The sequence below is a fragment of the Eschscholzia californica genome, unplaced genomic scaffold (assembly GCF_041429995.1).
Source record: "Eschscholzia californica isolate CP2 unplaced genomic scaffold, dmEscCali1.0.p SCAF_4, whole genome shotgun sequence".
Lineage (NCBI taxonomy): Eukaryota > Viridiplantae > Streptophyta > Magnoliopsida > Ranunculales > Papaveraceae > Eschscholzia > Eschscholzia californica.
In genome coordinates this window covers 17258176-17276889 of record NW_028238461.1, presented here as the reverse complement: position 1 = coordinate 17276889, position 18714 = coordinate 17258176, and the positions used below count along the sequence as shown (strand labels likewise).

General features: G+C 35.5%; 1 long non-coding RNA gene across 1 annotated transcript; it reads right to left on the bottom strand.

The window, feature by feature from the left end:
• Positions 1–6846: 6846 nt before the first annotated feature.
• On the bottom strand, positions 6847–11204 carry LOC147543294 (uncharacterized). Its single transcript, XR_015223597.1, has 3 exons — positions 11072–11204; positions 10583–10661; positions 6847–8063 (listed from the first exon to the last, which is right to left on the bottom strand). It is a non-coding gene; the product is annotated as an uncharacterized LOC147543294 (long non-coding RNA).
• Between the last annotated feature and the right edge of the window lie 7510 nt (positions 11205–18714).

The following is an 18714-nucleotide window of genomic DNA, read 5'->3' as shown; positions in this document are numbered from 1 at the left end:
TTAACCGAAAGACTAAAAAACTCAACTTAGACAAAATAAGCAAGTTAAAACTGAAGAGTGAAAAAACTATATCACACAAGAGGTGAAGGTATCTACCATGAGATAGCGCACCTCCTTTTCATATAGCCTGCTCAGTCTTTGGTTGTTAAAGAACTGGAAGAGAAATTAGCCATATTGTTCTTTCTGTTTTTCATTTTCATTTTCATCCCATAACGATGTAATATTTGTCAATTACAATTTGGTATTAGGTAAAAACAGAAAATCTGTGAAGCTCAATTTGTATCAAGGAAAAACTGAAATTAACCCTTAGTTTCTGAAAAATAATGAAACCCGATCACAAACACACACACACACACAAATTCGTTAAAGAATCCAACAATCTTAACCATTTATGAATACTTCAAAATTAGGATTTGATCAAAATTGAATGAAATAAATGGGTAATTTTTTTATTTTACCTTCTTCAATTTCTAAAAGAATCGGCTGTAAGAGGAAACCATCATTGAATGGGTGCACCAGCAACAACACTGAGTCAAACAGGCTAACCAGCAACAACTTATTCTCCTTCGAGATGTTTGCATATGAAGCTTCCTCTTATGATGTCAGTAGAAACAAATCAATGTTCTGATCTTTTGAACAACCTACACATGTGATATGTGAAATTAGTCATTTCTTAAAAGGAAGAAAGCAAAGCTGAAATAGAAAATCAAAATGACACCGTTTCTTCTTACTAATAGGACGAAGCGTATGAGTTTCAAACAAAGGTACACCAATTGAAAAAGCAAAACTGAAATAGATAATTTAATGAGTGAGAAACTTAATGGACAGTAGTAGATTTTGTGAGAGGAAGATGAGGGGTTCTAATGTTAAAGATGATAATGTTTGGATTGGTTGTCCTAATAAGCATAGAGGGTCATTTATTTTGTCATAGTCATCCTCATCTATTTTGTCCCAGTCATCGAAACAAGTCTTGTTTTGTTATATAGATTAGGTATAGCTGTGCCTCTGCCACGATGGAACTCGTATATGAATAAGAATATGAAAAACATTTAAAAAATGATGCATTAAAGATTCCACGAAGAATTACTCATTTGACATTGATAACCATTAGGAAGTTTCATAAAGATCCATTCTAGACATTGCAAGCAAGATTGAGAAAGGTTAAATTATGATTGGCAGAAAGACGCTCTCGTTTTCTCTATCGCAACCAAGGACCCAAAAAAAACCAAAGACCCAAAAGTGAATAGGGGCAACGAGAAAGGTATGTGCCCATGACAATCTTCTCTAGAGCCGTGACGAGTTTGAATTGTTTTATGTACAATTTCAAACATAAAGGTAAATGCCCATGACAAACTTCTGTAGAGGTTTGCAGATTTTTCGAGACTTGAATTCCCTCAATCTTCAAGTCTTTATTTTCTCCGAAGCTATTGACTTTCTATTGTGTAACCATCAAACTCCTTTATTAAAGGTCAATCACTTTCTTCCTGATAACTATCATTGCCTTATGAAGAGTCGTGTCCAGCATAATGGTGACCAAATTAAACATCCTCCGTCTAATTTGTGGTGCAACTCCTGACTGAAATGACCACGCAGCTTCGAACATTTCATATTCCTGATTGAATTACGTCCTATGTTGATCGTCAAAAGTCATAAATGCGAAAGCATAGTTACATGATTATATGTTATGCTCAACCTATAAAAACACCGATGGCCACACTTCGTTTTTCTACATTTTTAAAAGATAACATTGTTGTTTATGATGTTTTGAAGATATTATATAAGTGTATCTAAGTTCTTAGTTTCAAAGCATATTCAAGCAGACATCGGGAGAAAAAGAAAGCAGATAGTGAGTGGAAAATAATACATGTATGCATGTGATTCTTCCATAAAGGCTTAGAAGCAACCTCAAGTTGCCTAGTAGTAGTTTTCTTCGTAACAAAAATATAACAATTTTCCTTAACTAAAGTCTCTGAAAACCTTAAAACACAAAAGAATTTATAGCTAAAGAACCTTAAGTCGGTCAATCACTAACAGTACAAAAATTATTTGAAGATCTAGTAATGATAAAGGGGTTGTGTTTCCAAATAAAGTTTGTGACTCAAATCAACTCTGAAAAGACACGATTGTATAGTAAATACCATAAAACCTTCAAAAAACATGTAGAGAAAAGTGAACACGAAGTTTCATTTTTTAGCAGTGGGTCAGGTTAGCCTCCCACAGGCCACTTAATAGGCCATTTGACATGCCCTGACAAAAGGTTATATTCCTTCTCTATTTCATACCCATTTGTTTTATTATCAAAATTCGAAAACTTGTCAAGAAGAAAACATGAATTCAAAATTTAGAAATGGATGTAAATACCATGGTTCTTCTTTAGCAACTTCACGATGGTTGAAGATATTTGTCTGTTGTTCAATTGTGATGAGTTGTCTTGTCAGAGTATAGCATCGCATATGACCTACACAAACTCTAAGAGAATGCTTGAAGTTTAAAGTTTAGAACGTAATAGAATAAATAAAATAGTTTGAGTACTTGCAAGAATGTTGCGTTCTCTTCTAAATGTGTCCTCGAAAATAGCTTGAAGATAACATAGATTAATGTCTTACTATGATAACTCATAGACCCCTAAAACGTGATACGGAACATGAGGTTTCAACTAATGTTCACTAACATAAATCAAATAAGTAATACTCTAGTTGAATTTCATAACTTAATACTGTATCCACCATGACTTATCTACTACTCTAGCTCTCATTATTTTTCTAATTTTCTTAATTACATGGAATACGTAATTTATTGCTACAAACTAATTATGTATCTATAATACGACAAAATGATATTTGATATTTTACAAGGATGATCTTCTCATCGTACCAATTACACTAAATGCAAGTCATTATAATGTATTAATTTAGCAATAGTTAATAAGAATTTTTACAATTTCAAATCATTAAGTTATCAATATTAACTGGACTTTTCACAAATAGTTGTTTCCACACAACGAAAAAGCAAATTGAACATAAACATGTGATTATAGTTACCGTTCTCGAATTTTTCTACAATAGATTTTATTTCGCTTATTACTTTTACTATTTAACATTGACTTATGTCCGATATGCTAAATTTTTAACGCATACAATTGGCTATTGTGCGATAGAACACAACTCAAATATCTTTGTCAGAATCCAAACCCTTAGATACACGATTAAAGTGTTTAATGATCCATATACAGTATATAAAAGCTTTAATAGTTGATATATGAATTCATATATCAACTCTTGATCAATCTACACACCCCTAAGATCTATTTTATTAACACGGCCCCTAAAGATAAGTGGGGCCTTGATATTTTATGGTAAATAAGAAACCAACTTCACAACCATCCAACTTCATAGGATCATATATACTTTGTTTTTGTTGACTGACCGATAACACTACACAAAAGGAACTAACTACCAAGCTCTTATGTCCTCTCGGTCAACGCTGTGACATTCGTCTTTTAGAAAAATTCAATACTTCTTCTACACCTTAAAATGAGACAAGGATTATATTCATATTGGAACCAAGAAGGCTTATAGAGTTAGGACAAAAAAGGCAAGATCACTGTTCGGAAAGGTAAATTGTTTTTCACTCCAAAAAAACAAAATTTTTCTGATGCCCAAGAGCCCTCACAAATGAATAAAAGCCGTCACAAAAAAAGTGTTGTGACGATCGGAAGCCCTTACAAAAGAATGAAAACACGTTACAAAACCGTCGTTGCTAATATTCCTTCTCACAACTTCGGTCCTTATAATAGATCATTTATAACAGTTTTAAGCCGCCATAAATAAAATTTTTTGGCGCTTTTCTTTGCGCCAATGATTGAATAATATTTGTGACGACATCTTACTGTTATAATTATGTTTATTTGTGACGGTTTTTTTAGTTTCAGACGTCATAAATATTGTTTAACTGTTTCTTTTTTTAAGTTACGAAAATTGAGAAACGTTTTACTACGACTACTACTGCATTTGCAGCTGCTGCAACAAATGCTACCACAATAGGTGCAAATGTAGTGGACGCCGCTATAAAATTTAGTATTTCCTGCCAGTCATTCATTTATTGGTTTATCTAATATCTGTTGGTTTTGGTGTACCGATTCAACGAGTTGCTTAGCGAGTCTATAACCGAATCACTGGTGAAACTGGTTACTACTTTGATATTATTTGTAAATCAATCAAAAACACTTTCTTTCCACATTAATGGAGAAAAACTAAGGAATATAACAACTCAATATCTTTCGTATTTCTAACTGATTATGTCTGTTATCCAGAACAAATGATTCGTAGTCGAATCTCACTATCGATTTAAGATCGGAAAGAGGAATTGTATTCCTTTTGTGTTTACTGATTTATTACTTAGAAATCGACACACTTCTGATTTTAAAAAATCAGAATGTCTTTGATTAAGAAATCAGATAGACTAAAAAGAAAAAGAAAAATTGGAGGATAAGAAGAAGAAGATTTTTAATCGAGGCGAGGTATTCCTCTTTCCTTAAGACAATTGACGCCCTGTATAGTACCAAACAGTTACCGGGGTTTGTCTCCCAGGATACAACGATTAACCTTTCGATTCAATGGTACTTCGAATCAGAAAGCAGTCGAACTTGAAAGTATACTAACCTCTGACTTAATGCAAATGGACCAAACTTTTTGCTTATGAAACTCCTTGAAAACTCTGCTAAATCTTTCTCTTAGAAACTCTAACATGATCTTATAACAATGCTTGATACTCTGGAAAAAACGGATTGAAATTTGGAGTTCATTTGGGTCCTATAAATAGGTTTCGAAGAGATACATTCATGAGGGACACTTTTGTTGGGTTTAGGGACGCATCTGTTGAGAAAGTAAAGTGACGGGTCACTTATTTAGCAATAGACATGTCGGCTGGGATTTGGACCGTCAGATCACGCTCAAAAGCTTGGGAGGAACGCCTTCCGTTAGATCTGCCCGAATCGTGCCCAACAGGAGGGTTAGATTGCCGTTAGATTAAGATAAGGGAGATGTCCCACTCTCTGCCCGAGACACGGGTGGGACGCTGATCGTCGGATGCACGAGGATCCAATGCTTAGCGCTTCGTCCCACCCAAATCCCGAAGGATCTTCGTCTGGCCGTCGGATTTTGGTATTTAGCGCGGACTGAACGCCACCCGTTCGATCTGAGCGTGCGCTCTTTGCGCTAATGGCCCCATACTAACATTTTCCACATTGCCGTTTAGTCCCTCAATTAGCCAAACATCGTTCAAACTATATACTTGAAATTTCATTCATCCGGAATCGGATTTTAGTGATTTTTGGCTCTAAACTTAAGAGATCGACGAGACGAACGCAATGGCTTGCTTCGTTTTTTAGTTTGACAACTTGAACCGATCTGAAATCGGCTCTGATTCCAACAATATCAATTTGAAAAGATCATGCAATTCAAGTTCATTTATTTATCTGAATTCAGCTAACATGATCCGACAACTCAAGTTCATTCATTTGTTAACAACAAAGGTTCATATATATTCATTAATGCAGTTTTGGTTCCTATGACATGCATCAATGCCTTCGATTAGTCATAATCAAGTGTAATAATAATATTGTAATGTTGTCAAGATCCTGTTAAAGAGTTTCTAGCTCCGGGAATAGTAAATTAGCATGTAACTTAAGGTTATTTCCCTACAGAGATAAATCCGAGTAGAAATCACCCACCACAAAAGGCGTCAAAAAAATCCATGAATGTCTATTTGTTCTTGTGTGAAGATCTTAACTATTGAAATCTAATGTCCTAGGACGAATGTCCTCAGAAATCATTGTAATCTTGCATCTTGGGCTGAGCCTTTCTAACCGAGACTAACCCTCCATCGAGCTCCCTGAGTCTTTGCCACTAAACACTAAATCATAAACTACAAAACCACAAGTGCGTCATGTACATCTGTCTACACCATGACCTAAAGAATCAGTATTCATCCAAAACCATGTGAAGGTCTCCCATATAAAAAAAATTAGCATCGAAGGATACCAGGGAAGGTCTCCATTTTTCATTTTTATTTGGGCGACACTGCTAAAGTCAATCCCTACTTTAGATCTTCTGAAACAAAGGGGTTACTCTATCCCTAATAGATGTGTGTTATGTCAGTGTGAAGAAGAAGATGCGGATCATTGACTCCTGAATTGTTCAGTTTCTAGGAATATATGGGATTTTTTTTTCTCACAAACGATTTTCGGTTTCAGGAGTATACCAAATCAGATGGAGGTTTTCTTTACAAGATGGAAGAGATATAAGTTAGACACAACAAAGGGACACTTAGGAACTGTTATTCCTTTTGCTATATGGTGGGTGTTGCGGAAGGAGCAAAACACAAGGATATTTAAAGATAGTTTCAGTTCGGTCGAGCAAATAATTGTAGAGTGTCAAGACATTAATTTTTTCATGGGCTTTGCCAACTAGACTTTTCATAGGGTACCTTTCTCAGTCTTCTTGTTTTCTTGGGAGTCGGTGTTATCTAATATGTAAATTTCGACTTTTTGAGTGCTGTCTCGGCACAATAATCAATATGTACATCTTTCTCAAAAAAAAAATCCAAAACCACGTGAACGCAAATATGCCAACTGTCTTGTGAACTCAACTAGAATCAAAGAGAGAGATCAAATACATTAACCTTGAATATACAAGACCATAGTTGGTTGAGGATTGTCGAACAACTAGAGCTTATAGTAAATTGGTTCTTGTAATGACATTTACCTAGTCGAATCGTCTCATCTATTTTGCCAATTCAAATTTTTTTACTTTATCTTGGATAAATTTGATTAATCAAAATCCAAAGTAATACACAAAGAACTGTACATTGATCAGAGGCTCAAATTACATAAGCATTTTCACCCGAAATAGCAAATGCCACCCAAAAGACAAATTACATAAACATTTTCACTCGAAATAGCAGATGTCAACTAAAAGACATAAGCATTTTCACCCGAAATAGCAGATGAAATCTACCTGTAGATGAACTGGCTAAGAGAATGATATGTTAAAAAGAGCCACGAAAGGCACCTCCTCCTGGTATCTTATAAATAGGATACCACACAAATAAAAACCTAAAATGAAACCAATGCGTAGATGTTTAAGGCTTGACAATAATTTTCTTAAACATTTACTTCTGATATTTTGCAAAAACTTCACATCCACTACCATTGACCAGGATGGAGATTTCGTATGTTTATGTGATCTAACAATTTTGGTTTCCCGTACGTTCTGCAGATTTGATCACCTTTAGTCAAATCTTGCATCCTGAAAGCAACTAAAACTAATATAAGTTAGACAGATTAGTATTTCTGAACAAGTGTATGGTGAATAAATGAAGGGTTAATTCTGTTTTGGCCCCCGATTTGTGACCAACTCGCCGTTTTGGCCCCCATAAGTGTCCAACAGTTTGTTTTGGCCCCAAAATCAAATTTTCAGACAGTGGTGACATCATCATGGCATAAGCAATAATTTCCTATACCCAAAATACCCCTCTGACCAAATCTCCCTTTCCCACGCCAAATCTCGAGCCGTCACATCCTTATCAAATCACTTCAGTTATTTAATGTCTCATCCCTTGCATTTCAAACCTATTTTCACCTTCCCTAGGCAGTCAATACTCGTAAACCCTCTTTCTTCTTCTTTCTTCATCTTCTTCACCATTGTGATCATCAGTACTACTTCAATATCACTACTTCCATTACCACTAAGATTACTCCTCACTAAAACTTCATCTTCATTAACACAATTTCTACACTTATTCAATCCACTAGTAAAAAGCAACTCAGCAATTTCATCCCTTCTACTTTTAAACTCCTTAGGGTAATCCGAAGCAGCTATAATAATTGCATTTTCAATTGTATCAAAAATATTAAAATTAGAACTCTCTCCAGTTGTCAATATCACTGGAATTGGTAGCCATTAATACAACACTACAAGAATTTGACTCAAATTAAGTTACTAATTCTTCAATCTCTTAAAACCCAGGTATTAATTTCTTGATCATTCCATCCAACAAAGATACTGCAAAAAAAAAAAAAAAAAAAAAACCCAAACTTTCAATCAAATGTTGGTCTATAAAAGTATCAACTTTATAAGATTTTGATCAGATTTTCACTGTTTTGATCTAAAAATTTGGATCCTATTCCATTAAACATGAGAGTATAAAAGTTAATGCAATTTCAGAAAAGACTAAAATGAAATCATAGATTTTTAGAGAAAAAAAATAGAATTGAAGAAATCAAAGAGGTGGGTTTTTAATTTTAATAGAAATAGAGATAAACCACAAAGAAATTGGGATTAAATCAAAGAGTAAAATAAGCAAATTTTAAGGAAGAAAAATAATGAAAAAGGGAAGAACAACAATGTTAATCAGAATCTAAAATAGGGTAAAAATCTAACTGGTTTGCCCTAATTGAACAAATAATGAATGAATCCAAAATGGATTGAACCAGATTATTTAGCACAAAAGAAGAAGAAGAATAAGAAGAAAACCTGTAAATGGGATAAACCCAAAATCTAACTGGTTTGCCTAATTGTTCTTCTTCTAACATTGTTGGGTATTTTGATAGGGGATGTGACGGCTCAAGATTTGGCGTGGGAAAGGGAGATTTGGCGTGGGGAATTTTCGGTATAGAAAATTATTGCTTATGCCATGATGATGTCACCACTGCCCGAAAATTTGATTTTGGGACCAAAACGAACTGCCAGACACTTATGGGGGCCAAAACAGCGAGTTGATTACAAATCGGGGACCAAAACGGAATTAACGTAATGTCACGAGTTGAATGAAATATTTTTCTGAAAAATGGAAGGGGCTATTTAGAAACAAGTCAATTGCTTCAGAGATCTAAAATCCATAATTATGTGAGAATGGTTATGAAAAGTGTGGAACTAAATTTTGTTTGAAGTATTCATCACCTAGTGATCTTGTTAAGCTGTTTATTGAATTAAAATTTTCCCAGCACTCAATGTAGAGCAAAAGATGACTTAACGTTAGAAAACAAGAAAGAACTATGACGTGCTCAGATGGTCTGACGCTTAGTTTATTGATGTTTCATAGTCTAAACCATGCATATATGTTGGTGGCAGTATATCAACAGTAGTCTAAAATGTAAAACACGCATCCATTTATCATCGCATCAACTCTAATTCAAAAATCATATTTACTAGTTTTAGGATAGAATGGTTTTTTAACTTATTTTCGTGGTTCGGCCCGTATTTGCTTGACTTATACTATATAGATCCACGCACTTACGGATTTTTAGTACAAAATCGTATATAAATTAGTGACCTGGTATGCTAGTCTAGATTCGCATCACCAAGTCCACCCATGTAGAGACTATGATGAATACAATATCGAAGGAAAGATACTAATATTCAATGGCTATTTACCTATAAAAGAGTTCTCGGATTGGCCACATGACGTAGAACGACAACTAGTCATCTACTGTTTCAGGAGAGCAGATAGATCAAAATTCCTTAGCAATATGTTCAACACTTCTATAAATAGGAGTTTTACGGCCCATCCTTAAATGGATGGACAAACTTAAGTGACAAATCGAATTTCATATACTTTTAATGTGAATATATATATATATATATATATATATATATATATACATACTTTTTTTATGTAGATATGCATCTTTATCCTAAAAATAACTCGAGGTCGATTTCTTTTAAAGTGGATGTACTGACGTAGAGGACTTGCAAAAACATCATGGAAGAAATCATTGCGGCCAATAATCAAATTTAATGATTTCACAATTGGACGAAACTTTGAGCGCTAGGTGCGAAATAACGTTGCGCACATTTGCTCCCACTAACACCACTTTGGACCCACTTTGAGAGTCAAATTCCATCAGTTAAACCCTCTAAACAGACTTTTAGTAGTTTTTTTTAACCATTTGTAGTGAGTTTTCCTTTATGAAGTTTTTCTTATGTAGTTTTTAATTTTCTTGAGATTCTACAATTTATTTATTTATAAGTTGTCCTTTCAGATTTGATTAGGTTTAAGAAACCCTCATACAATATAGAGGTGTCTCATAGTTGTTTAATATATTTAATTATCAATAAATTTCAGCATTTTCTTTACTCTTAGTAAGGTTTTTCGATTTCTAAGGTTTGGACATACGTCTAAAGTTTTTCTAAGTTTTTTTGCTAAGACCTAAGACTTTCAAATTTTATTTTCATTTCGATTGGAGATATAGAAGTATGATGTTCATTCCTGAACCTTGATCTATCACTTGACCCATTTGAATGTTCTCAAATATGCCTTCCAATTTTGAAAATAGTCAACTATCAGATAATTCAAAATAATCATTTAGAGAGTTAGCTTTATTGCTATTGTAGATGTTTAACTTTTGTACGTCAGTTCATTTGTCAGTGCATTATTTTGAGTTTGTTGATTTATATGACTAGTAATTTTTTAGACTGTTTGATATTTTACAAGACTTCATAGGCCTCGATATTAATTGCAGGGTGAATAAAATGATCAATAATGAGAATCAAGTAGCTAATGTAAATAAGCATGTCCTCACCTAGTTGATGATCACATTCTTTTATGGTAAATCGTTGATACGATTGTTGGAGTACTTGAAACTACACAATCTTCTGAACCTAAAATTTCATCAATAAAGAAAAGGTAATTAAGCTGCGTTATCATCTATCACATTATAAATTTCCAAGAGCAAAAGAGATAAAAAGATGAAACAACTGAATTTACATTTCTTAAAATAAATTGATTTTGTTATATTTGTCATTTTCAAGTTTATCAAATTTTGGATGGAAACAAACCAATAGGAGTAAAATTATTCAATAACAAATGAAATCTAAGATTCTAACAAACAAGAAAAAAGATACTTCACCAATATCTTCAAAATTTTGTTACGATTCTCCATTTTCAAATTTATCAAAAATTTGAGATGGAAACAAACTATTCAGAGTAAATTTATTCAATAGCGAAAGAAATATAAGATTCTAACAAAGAAGAAAAAGAATAAAATAACTAATAAAAAAAGATATTTTACCAATCCTGGATCCACAATCTACATTGCGAGCAAGTTACGAAGAGAAAAAAAGACAGAGGGAGAGCGAGGGGGGAGAGGCAGAGATAGGGGGGAGAGAAACAGAGAGCGAAAGAGAGATGTCGGCGGTTGTTCTACTTGTAACTTCATAAACTAATATATATAGACAAGATTAGGGCAAACGGGAGGAAACTACAAGATACACGTTGAAATCACACCACATATCATTTTTAATTTAGGAAACCAAATCATAGAGATAAGAGAAAATATTTTTCACCGTAAGCCTACTTGTAGCATTTATGTCTACTTAGAATAATGTTAACTAGTCTCGATCCGTGGCGAGGCCATAGAGGGGAATGTGGGAGAAAGGTCCGACCCAAATATTCTGGAAGCCCCAAGTCAAGTTAAAAATTGGGCCTATATGCACATAAAAAAAAATTGGGCTTATATGCACATCAAAAAAAATCTTAATAGTGTCCAGAGGAGGGATTGAACCCTTAAATCATGTTGAAAAATTGGTTAAAATATAATTACTATTGCAAAAGGTACACACACAAAATCCAGACGCATGAGGGCCTTGTTTATATTGGGGCCCAAAACGGTACAGAAAATCCAGACACATGAGGGATTGAACCCAAAAAATCTTAATAGTGTCCAGACGCATGTGGCACATGTCCCCACACGCCCAAATGTGGATTCCCTTTAGGATTACATCCAACTAAGTTCACTTACCAATAGTTTAAACATCCCTCTTAAGATTCAAGTCAGGCCACATAACAAAGACCATGTGTGTACCCAACTAATCACAATTACTTTTTCACAACCGACTCCATATATCACTAGGGAGATACATGTGTGCCACCAATTTCACAAACCCAAACAATATCTATCTTGAACTTGGTCAAATTCCAACTCTTCAGACCAACAACAAAAAGAAGTAAATAAGAAATGAACAATCGTGGGGGAATTTCTTTGCCAGCGATACAGATAATAATCAAAAGAAATACAGTAAGAAATGAGACAATTTAGGTTAAACTTCTGAAAGCAAAATATTTCTATAAAGATCGAAATCCTAGGCCAGCTAAAACTTCAAATTCTGGGACTTGGAGAACCATTAGTAGTCATATAGATAAGATCAATTCGCTCGTTATCTGGGAAGTTCACAATACAACCAAAATTAATATTTGGAATGATTATTGGATCCCCAGACATCCTCCCCCGATTCCAAACTATCATAACTCCCCACTAGTCTGGGTCTCTCAACTAATCTGTAACAATCATTGGAATAATGATGTAATCTCTTCTATCTTGGGCTCTAGGGAACATTATCAACTTTATACCCATTCAGGAGGAAGGTCAAGATACTGTCATAAGGACTCTAACCAAGTCAGGTAATTATGAGGTTAATTCGATGTATCACCATTTAGCTACTACAAACCAAATTGACTCTGTGAATAATACTAATTGAAACTTTATATGGAATATCAAGATTAGTCCTCGAATATCTCTTTTCCTTTGGAAGTGTTGACCTGAAAGTCTGCCAGTTAGGCAACGTATTGGTAAATATATTGGTAATATTGTTTCTTGTCCTTACTGTTATGAACCTGAAACTCAAAACCATGGTTTGCTCATTGTAAATTTGCTATGAACATTTGGTTCTACTTTCACATTCAGTCTTCTAATATTTTATCTGTTAAGGACTGGATAATCTCATGGAATGATACTCAGAATTATGACAACTGTAATCTTGACTCGCATTATGCTACCATGCTTTGGATTATCTGGAAAGCTAGATGTGACCAATGTTTTCAACAACAAATATTAACTCCTCCTCAAGTAATTAACCAAATCATAACCTTCCCACACTTTAATGGCATGAGTATATCCAGACGACAAGCCTTGAAAGATATCAGGTGGTCACCACCTACTAATTCATATGTAAAAATTAATACTGATGTTTCGTTTATAGATATCGATGAACCTGCAGGAAATAGGTTTATCATTCATGATCACATAGCTCAATTTATAAATGTGAAGACTTCTACCATCACAGTCAGGAATGCTAGAGAAGGTGAAATTATATCTATACTATTGGGAATCAGGTGGGCAGTTAACTTAAAGGTAAAATTGCTCCATGTCGAAAGTGATAATATTGCGATAATCATCTCAACAACGCAAGCAAAACGATAAACTGGGAATCTAAGGTTCATGCTACATAGATCAAGAAACTTCTTCCACAATTTCAAGGCATCATTTTCTCTCATATTCCTCGAAAAAGAAATGAGTTAGCAGATACTCTGGCAAAATGGGCAAGGATTCATATTAATAACTCTATCTGGACTGTTATTCCATCTGTAATTAGTCATAAATATTGTAATACCTCTTTTAAGTATTAATGTATGGCACCTTCAACAACAAAAAAAATTTAAACCATTCATATTCCTGATGGAACCTCCATCCTACATTGATCTTCAAAAGTCATTAATGCAAAAACATAATTTCATGAATATAAGTTATGCCTAACCTACACAAACACCAAAGTACAAACTTCATTCCTCTACATTTTTAGAAGATAATATTGTGGTTTGTATTTTCAAATGAAATAAGAACACTCAACCAAACATCAATAAGTTGGAAATCAGATGGTAAGTGGAAATAATTCGTGTATGCTTGTCGTTCTTCTATAAGGCTTAGAAGCAACCTCATGATGCCCGACAGTAGTTTTCCAGCGGAAAACACTAACACAAATATTAGAATTTTCCTTAGGAAAAGTCTCTAGAAACCTTAAAAACCAAAAGAATTGGCAGCAAAGGAACTTTAAGTCAATCAATCACTAACAATACAAAAAATATAAGAAACTCTAGTAACTACAAAGGAGTTCACCTCTGTTCTTCAAGTACTTTAGCAGTATACCACTCATGAAAACTAATGTCTTCTTCATATTGTTACATTCAAGAAGTGATTCTTCTTCATATGGATATGACTGAGGTGATGTGACACCTTTATCAATATCTTGTTCTTCCTTATGAGTTTGTTCTTCAGTATGATACCCTGCCTGAGGCTTATTTTGCTTGTACCTAAAATAGCATACTCCTACAGAATGACATCGTGTCTTGCATATGCCACATGGAACTGAAGAGAAATCAAAATCATCTGCCCTCTGATTTTTATATTGAGCACTTGAGGTTGAACCATCTTTCTTAGAATATGCTTGATTATTGTAAACAGTTGGTGATGGTTTGATATTATTTCTCCGATATTGTTTCTGATTTGTTCTTTTTACATATTATGCTTGTTGATCCATTTCTCTTGATGAAGCCACTGCTCATGCTGAATCAATCTAGATTTGAGTTGTGTTAATGATAAATGTTCATTATTGCTCTAGGTGCTATCGTGAATAGATCAGTTTGAATTTAGACCCTGTAATGCCATTCTGACTAGTTCTGACTCACTAATTTTGTCATGAACATACATTAATGAATCTAAAATTTGTTTTAACTCTCTCAGGTATTCTGCTATTGATGAAGCATTTTCTTTCTTGAGAGTTTGTAGTTTCTTTCTTAATTGATCCTTTTTTTTTATTCATTTCCTTCATTATTAGTAAAATCCAGGTAATCCCATATCTCTTTTGTTGTCTTTTCACCATAGGTATCATAATATCTTCATTTTGACAGTGTGCTTTTGAGATAAGACCTAAAAAACTTTCCTTGCTTCTCCATTGTTGAAAATCAGGGTTAACACTCCATAGATTATTTTTAATTGTGGCGGTTCCTCTATTGAAACAGTAACATAATCTATTAATTCATAAGTACTAAGCATAGTTTCTACTTGATCTCTCCACATTAAGTAGTATGTATTATCTAATTTCTCAGTAATGAAATTAGTTACAATAGAAATGGGAGGAAGATTACCTAGATTTGCGGAACCCATGAGTGATTCTCTAGTTCTTGCTGGTATCACTCACGAAAAAATTGTATGTTCTCTGTAAATTTTTCAATTTTGATCTTGATATCTTCAATTTTTTAGTGAACTTCTTGTAATTGCTAAGGTTTCTTCATTTTGATCTTCTTTCTTGTTTGATATTTGATTTTGCGAGGTTTGCTGTTAAATTTTGAGATTGTTGCTTCCGTTCTGATAAGAAACCCCTAGCTTTAATCTAGCACAAGCTCAAATACCATGCTATGTTTTCTCGTGAACTCTCAATTTCATTCAATCTTGTTCAATAGCTATTCAATGTTAATGAAAACTATTATTACAAAGCTTATTATAATAGACTGTTATTATAAAAGAATTTAGAAGATCAGATTGTTTAGTTCACTAACTAATTTGTTATTACTTCGATAACACGGTGGCTGCATTTATCTTCATTACTTCTGAGTTGTTGGTCCTGGGCTTGGGTGTTGAAAGTGTCTGGAATATTGGTTGATATCTAACCCGGTTTACGATCCGCCAACCCGCTAGCGCGGAATTTTGGACACGTTAGCAGGGCTCCGAGGGACCGAGGCAGAGCTGGAATGTGGAGTAGAGTTGGAATGTGGAGTAGAGCTGGAATGTGGAGTAGAGCTTATGTCGGTTATGAGTGTTAGCATATCCATGTGTAATTAGGATTTAGAAAGAGAGAGTCGGTGAGGCGGTGTGTCGGTGGAATTAGGATTTTAATGGCTATATAAACAAAAATCCTAGGAGATATATGTGTCGAATTCTCATAAATCTCTTATATAACTTGTTTGCTTATCATAGTGGAAATCATCGCGTCGTTGTCGCCATGGAGTAGGTTTCACCAACCGAACCACGTAAATCTCTTGTGTTCAGTGTGATTGTTCTTTATTTTCTATTATTTTTCTTGGATTACTTGCTTTTGTCAGAACAAACTGGTATCAGAGCTCTGGTTTTGAGGTTTCTGTGATGGCGAAATACGAGATAGAGAAGTTCGACGGAAGTAATGATTTTAATCTTTGGAAGATTAAGATGAGAGCAGTATTAGTTCAACAGGGTTCGCTAAAAACGTTGAACGCGAAGGATGCACTCGCTATATCATTATCAGAAGCAGAGAAGGAAGATCTCATGGAGAATGCTCATAGACAGATTTTGTTGTGTTTGAGCAATGAGGTCTTGCGGGAAGTCGCGACAGAAACTACAGTCGATGGGCTATGGAATAAGCTGGAAGGCAAGGTATATGATGAAATCTCTAACTAATCGTTTGTGTCTAAAAAAGAAATTATTTAGTTTATAGATGTTACAAAGGGAATCGTTGAAAGACCATATGGATGAAATCGACCGAGTATTCTTGGATTTGGCAAGTATCGATGTCAAATTTGAAGATGAAGATAAGGCATTAATATTGCTTTTTGTCCCTGCCACCATCATATGAAAGCTTTGCTGATTTTTTTATGTCTGGTAAAACAACTACAACATTGGAGGATGTTAAGCAGCATTGAACTCCAACGAGTTAAGACGAAGATCAATGCACGTCAGGAGATGGTTTGGTTGTAAGGGGAAGGTCGCATTATCTAGGAAATGGGAAGGACCGTTCTAGGTCTAAATTGAAATCTAGGAAGTACAAATGCTTTAATTGTAAGAAGGAGAAAAACTTCAAGAAGAATTGTCCCGAGCTTAGAAAGAAACCAGGGGAAATAGTAAAACGATGATGGTAATGTCTTGGCAATCATTGAAGAATGTGATGAATTTATGGTTCTGGTTATCAATGCCTACTTCGCTCAAGATAGGTGGATTTTGGATACTAGTTGTACGTTCTGATGATGCATAAAATGTTCAGACGTTGACTAACGTCTGAAGAGTCAAAGATCAGACCAGAAGTCTCTTGGAACGACTCGGCTTAAGGCAGCAGGACAGCTAAAACCCCTGATGATCCACCACACATTCCCACAACCGGGAGGTCGGCCAGAAGAAACCAGCTCTGCACAAAACTCTCTCGGCGTGGATAGATCAGCCCTGGGATCTCTAAAGGAATAAGGGGGGTCTCCACAGGTTCGGCCCATATCTTACGCCCAGAATTGGGAAGATATCAGCGCTGCGCGACCTAATGAGTTAATCCCAGATTTTCCAGAAAGATCTTAGTCGGTTACACATCTTGAAGTGTTTAAGCCCGATTGGACTCCACGTATCTAAAGGAGGAAACTTCTCCTTTAGAGTCTATCACTCCGGCGAGATATCGACGAAGTATCCTCGAACTTAGGAACTTTTACTTATCAAAGATCCGGGATAGACTCGAAGAGAACCTCTAGATACGCAAAAGAGGTAACTTTTATTATGGTTTGACGGCCATCGCCTCACCACCGCCACTAACCACAGTCGGCTTAACCTCGCCTATAAAAGGTCCCTCACATCGTCCTTCAAAGGACATGATCTCTGGAGGAAACACACACTCTCTCTCCAAAAAATACAATCTCTTCATACCAAGAAGGATCACCCCCCAAAACAGAGTTCTCATAACTCGCCCCCAAAAGGACCAATCAATATTCATTCTTTTACTACAAAGAGCACCCTGACTGTCTTGAGCGTCGGAGCGGTTTTCGAACCCTTTGCAGGTTTTCCTCCCTCGGGAACAGACGAATAGGAGCAAGGAGCCAGGAGCTGGAGCAGGAGTCAGGAGCTGGAGCAAGGAGCGAGGAGCGGAGAAATAGAGCCGGAGCACGGGAGCAGAAAGAAGCAGAGCTGAACAGAGGAATCTCTCCTCTCCAAACAGAATATACCATCACAACGGAGGTTGTCATGCATCAACTCCCTTTTTCATGCTGATTTAACCGAAAGTCAATTTTCGACATCAGCACCTTCCATGTATGTCCTCATAGGGAATGGTTTTCCACTTACACGATCATTAATGGCGGTAAGGTGTTCATGGGAAACGACGCTCCTTGTAAGGTGGTTGGAATTCGTACTATTCAGATAAAGATGCACGATGGTGTTGTGAGGACAATAACAGACATCAGACATGTTCCAGATTTGAAGAGGAATTTAATCTCTTTGGGAATTTAGATGATAATGGTCGTAAGTATACTGGTGAAGGTGGTGTTTTTTGGATTTCTAAGCGGAGTCTTACATTTATGAAGGAGTTGAAGAAGAATGGTCTATATGTGCTATAGGATAACACTGATACCAGATCTGTAGCGGTATCATCATCAGACAAAGAGATTGAGACTACCTAGCTATGGCATATGCAGTTAGGGCATATGAGCGAAAGGGGGATGACTATATTGAGCAAGCATGGTTTACTATGTTGGCAGAAGGTTGGAAAACTAGAATTCTGTGAACATTGTGTCTTCGGGAAGCAATGTCGGGTAAAGTTCAGTACATCGGCTCACAATACCGAAGGCACTTAGGACTACATCCATTTAGATCTTTGGGGTTCCTCCAGGGTTAGCTTACATCGGGGGGGGGGGGGGGGGGGTAGGGGGGTAGATACATGTTAACCTTGATAGATGATTTTTCAGGAAAGTATGGGTATACATACTGAAACGCAAAGATGAAGCATTTGTCAAGTTCAAGCAGTGGAAGACCTTGATCGAGAAGCAGACTTGAAAATCGATCAAATGCTTGAGGACTAACATTGGCAGGGAATTTTGGGGTAACGAGTTTAATAGGTTATGTGAAGACCAAGAGATTGTGAGATAGCATACGGTCAGAAA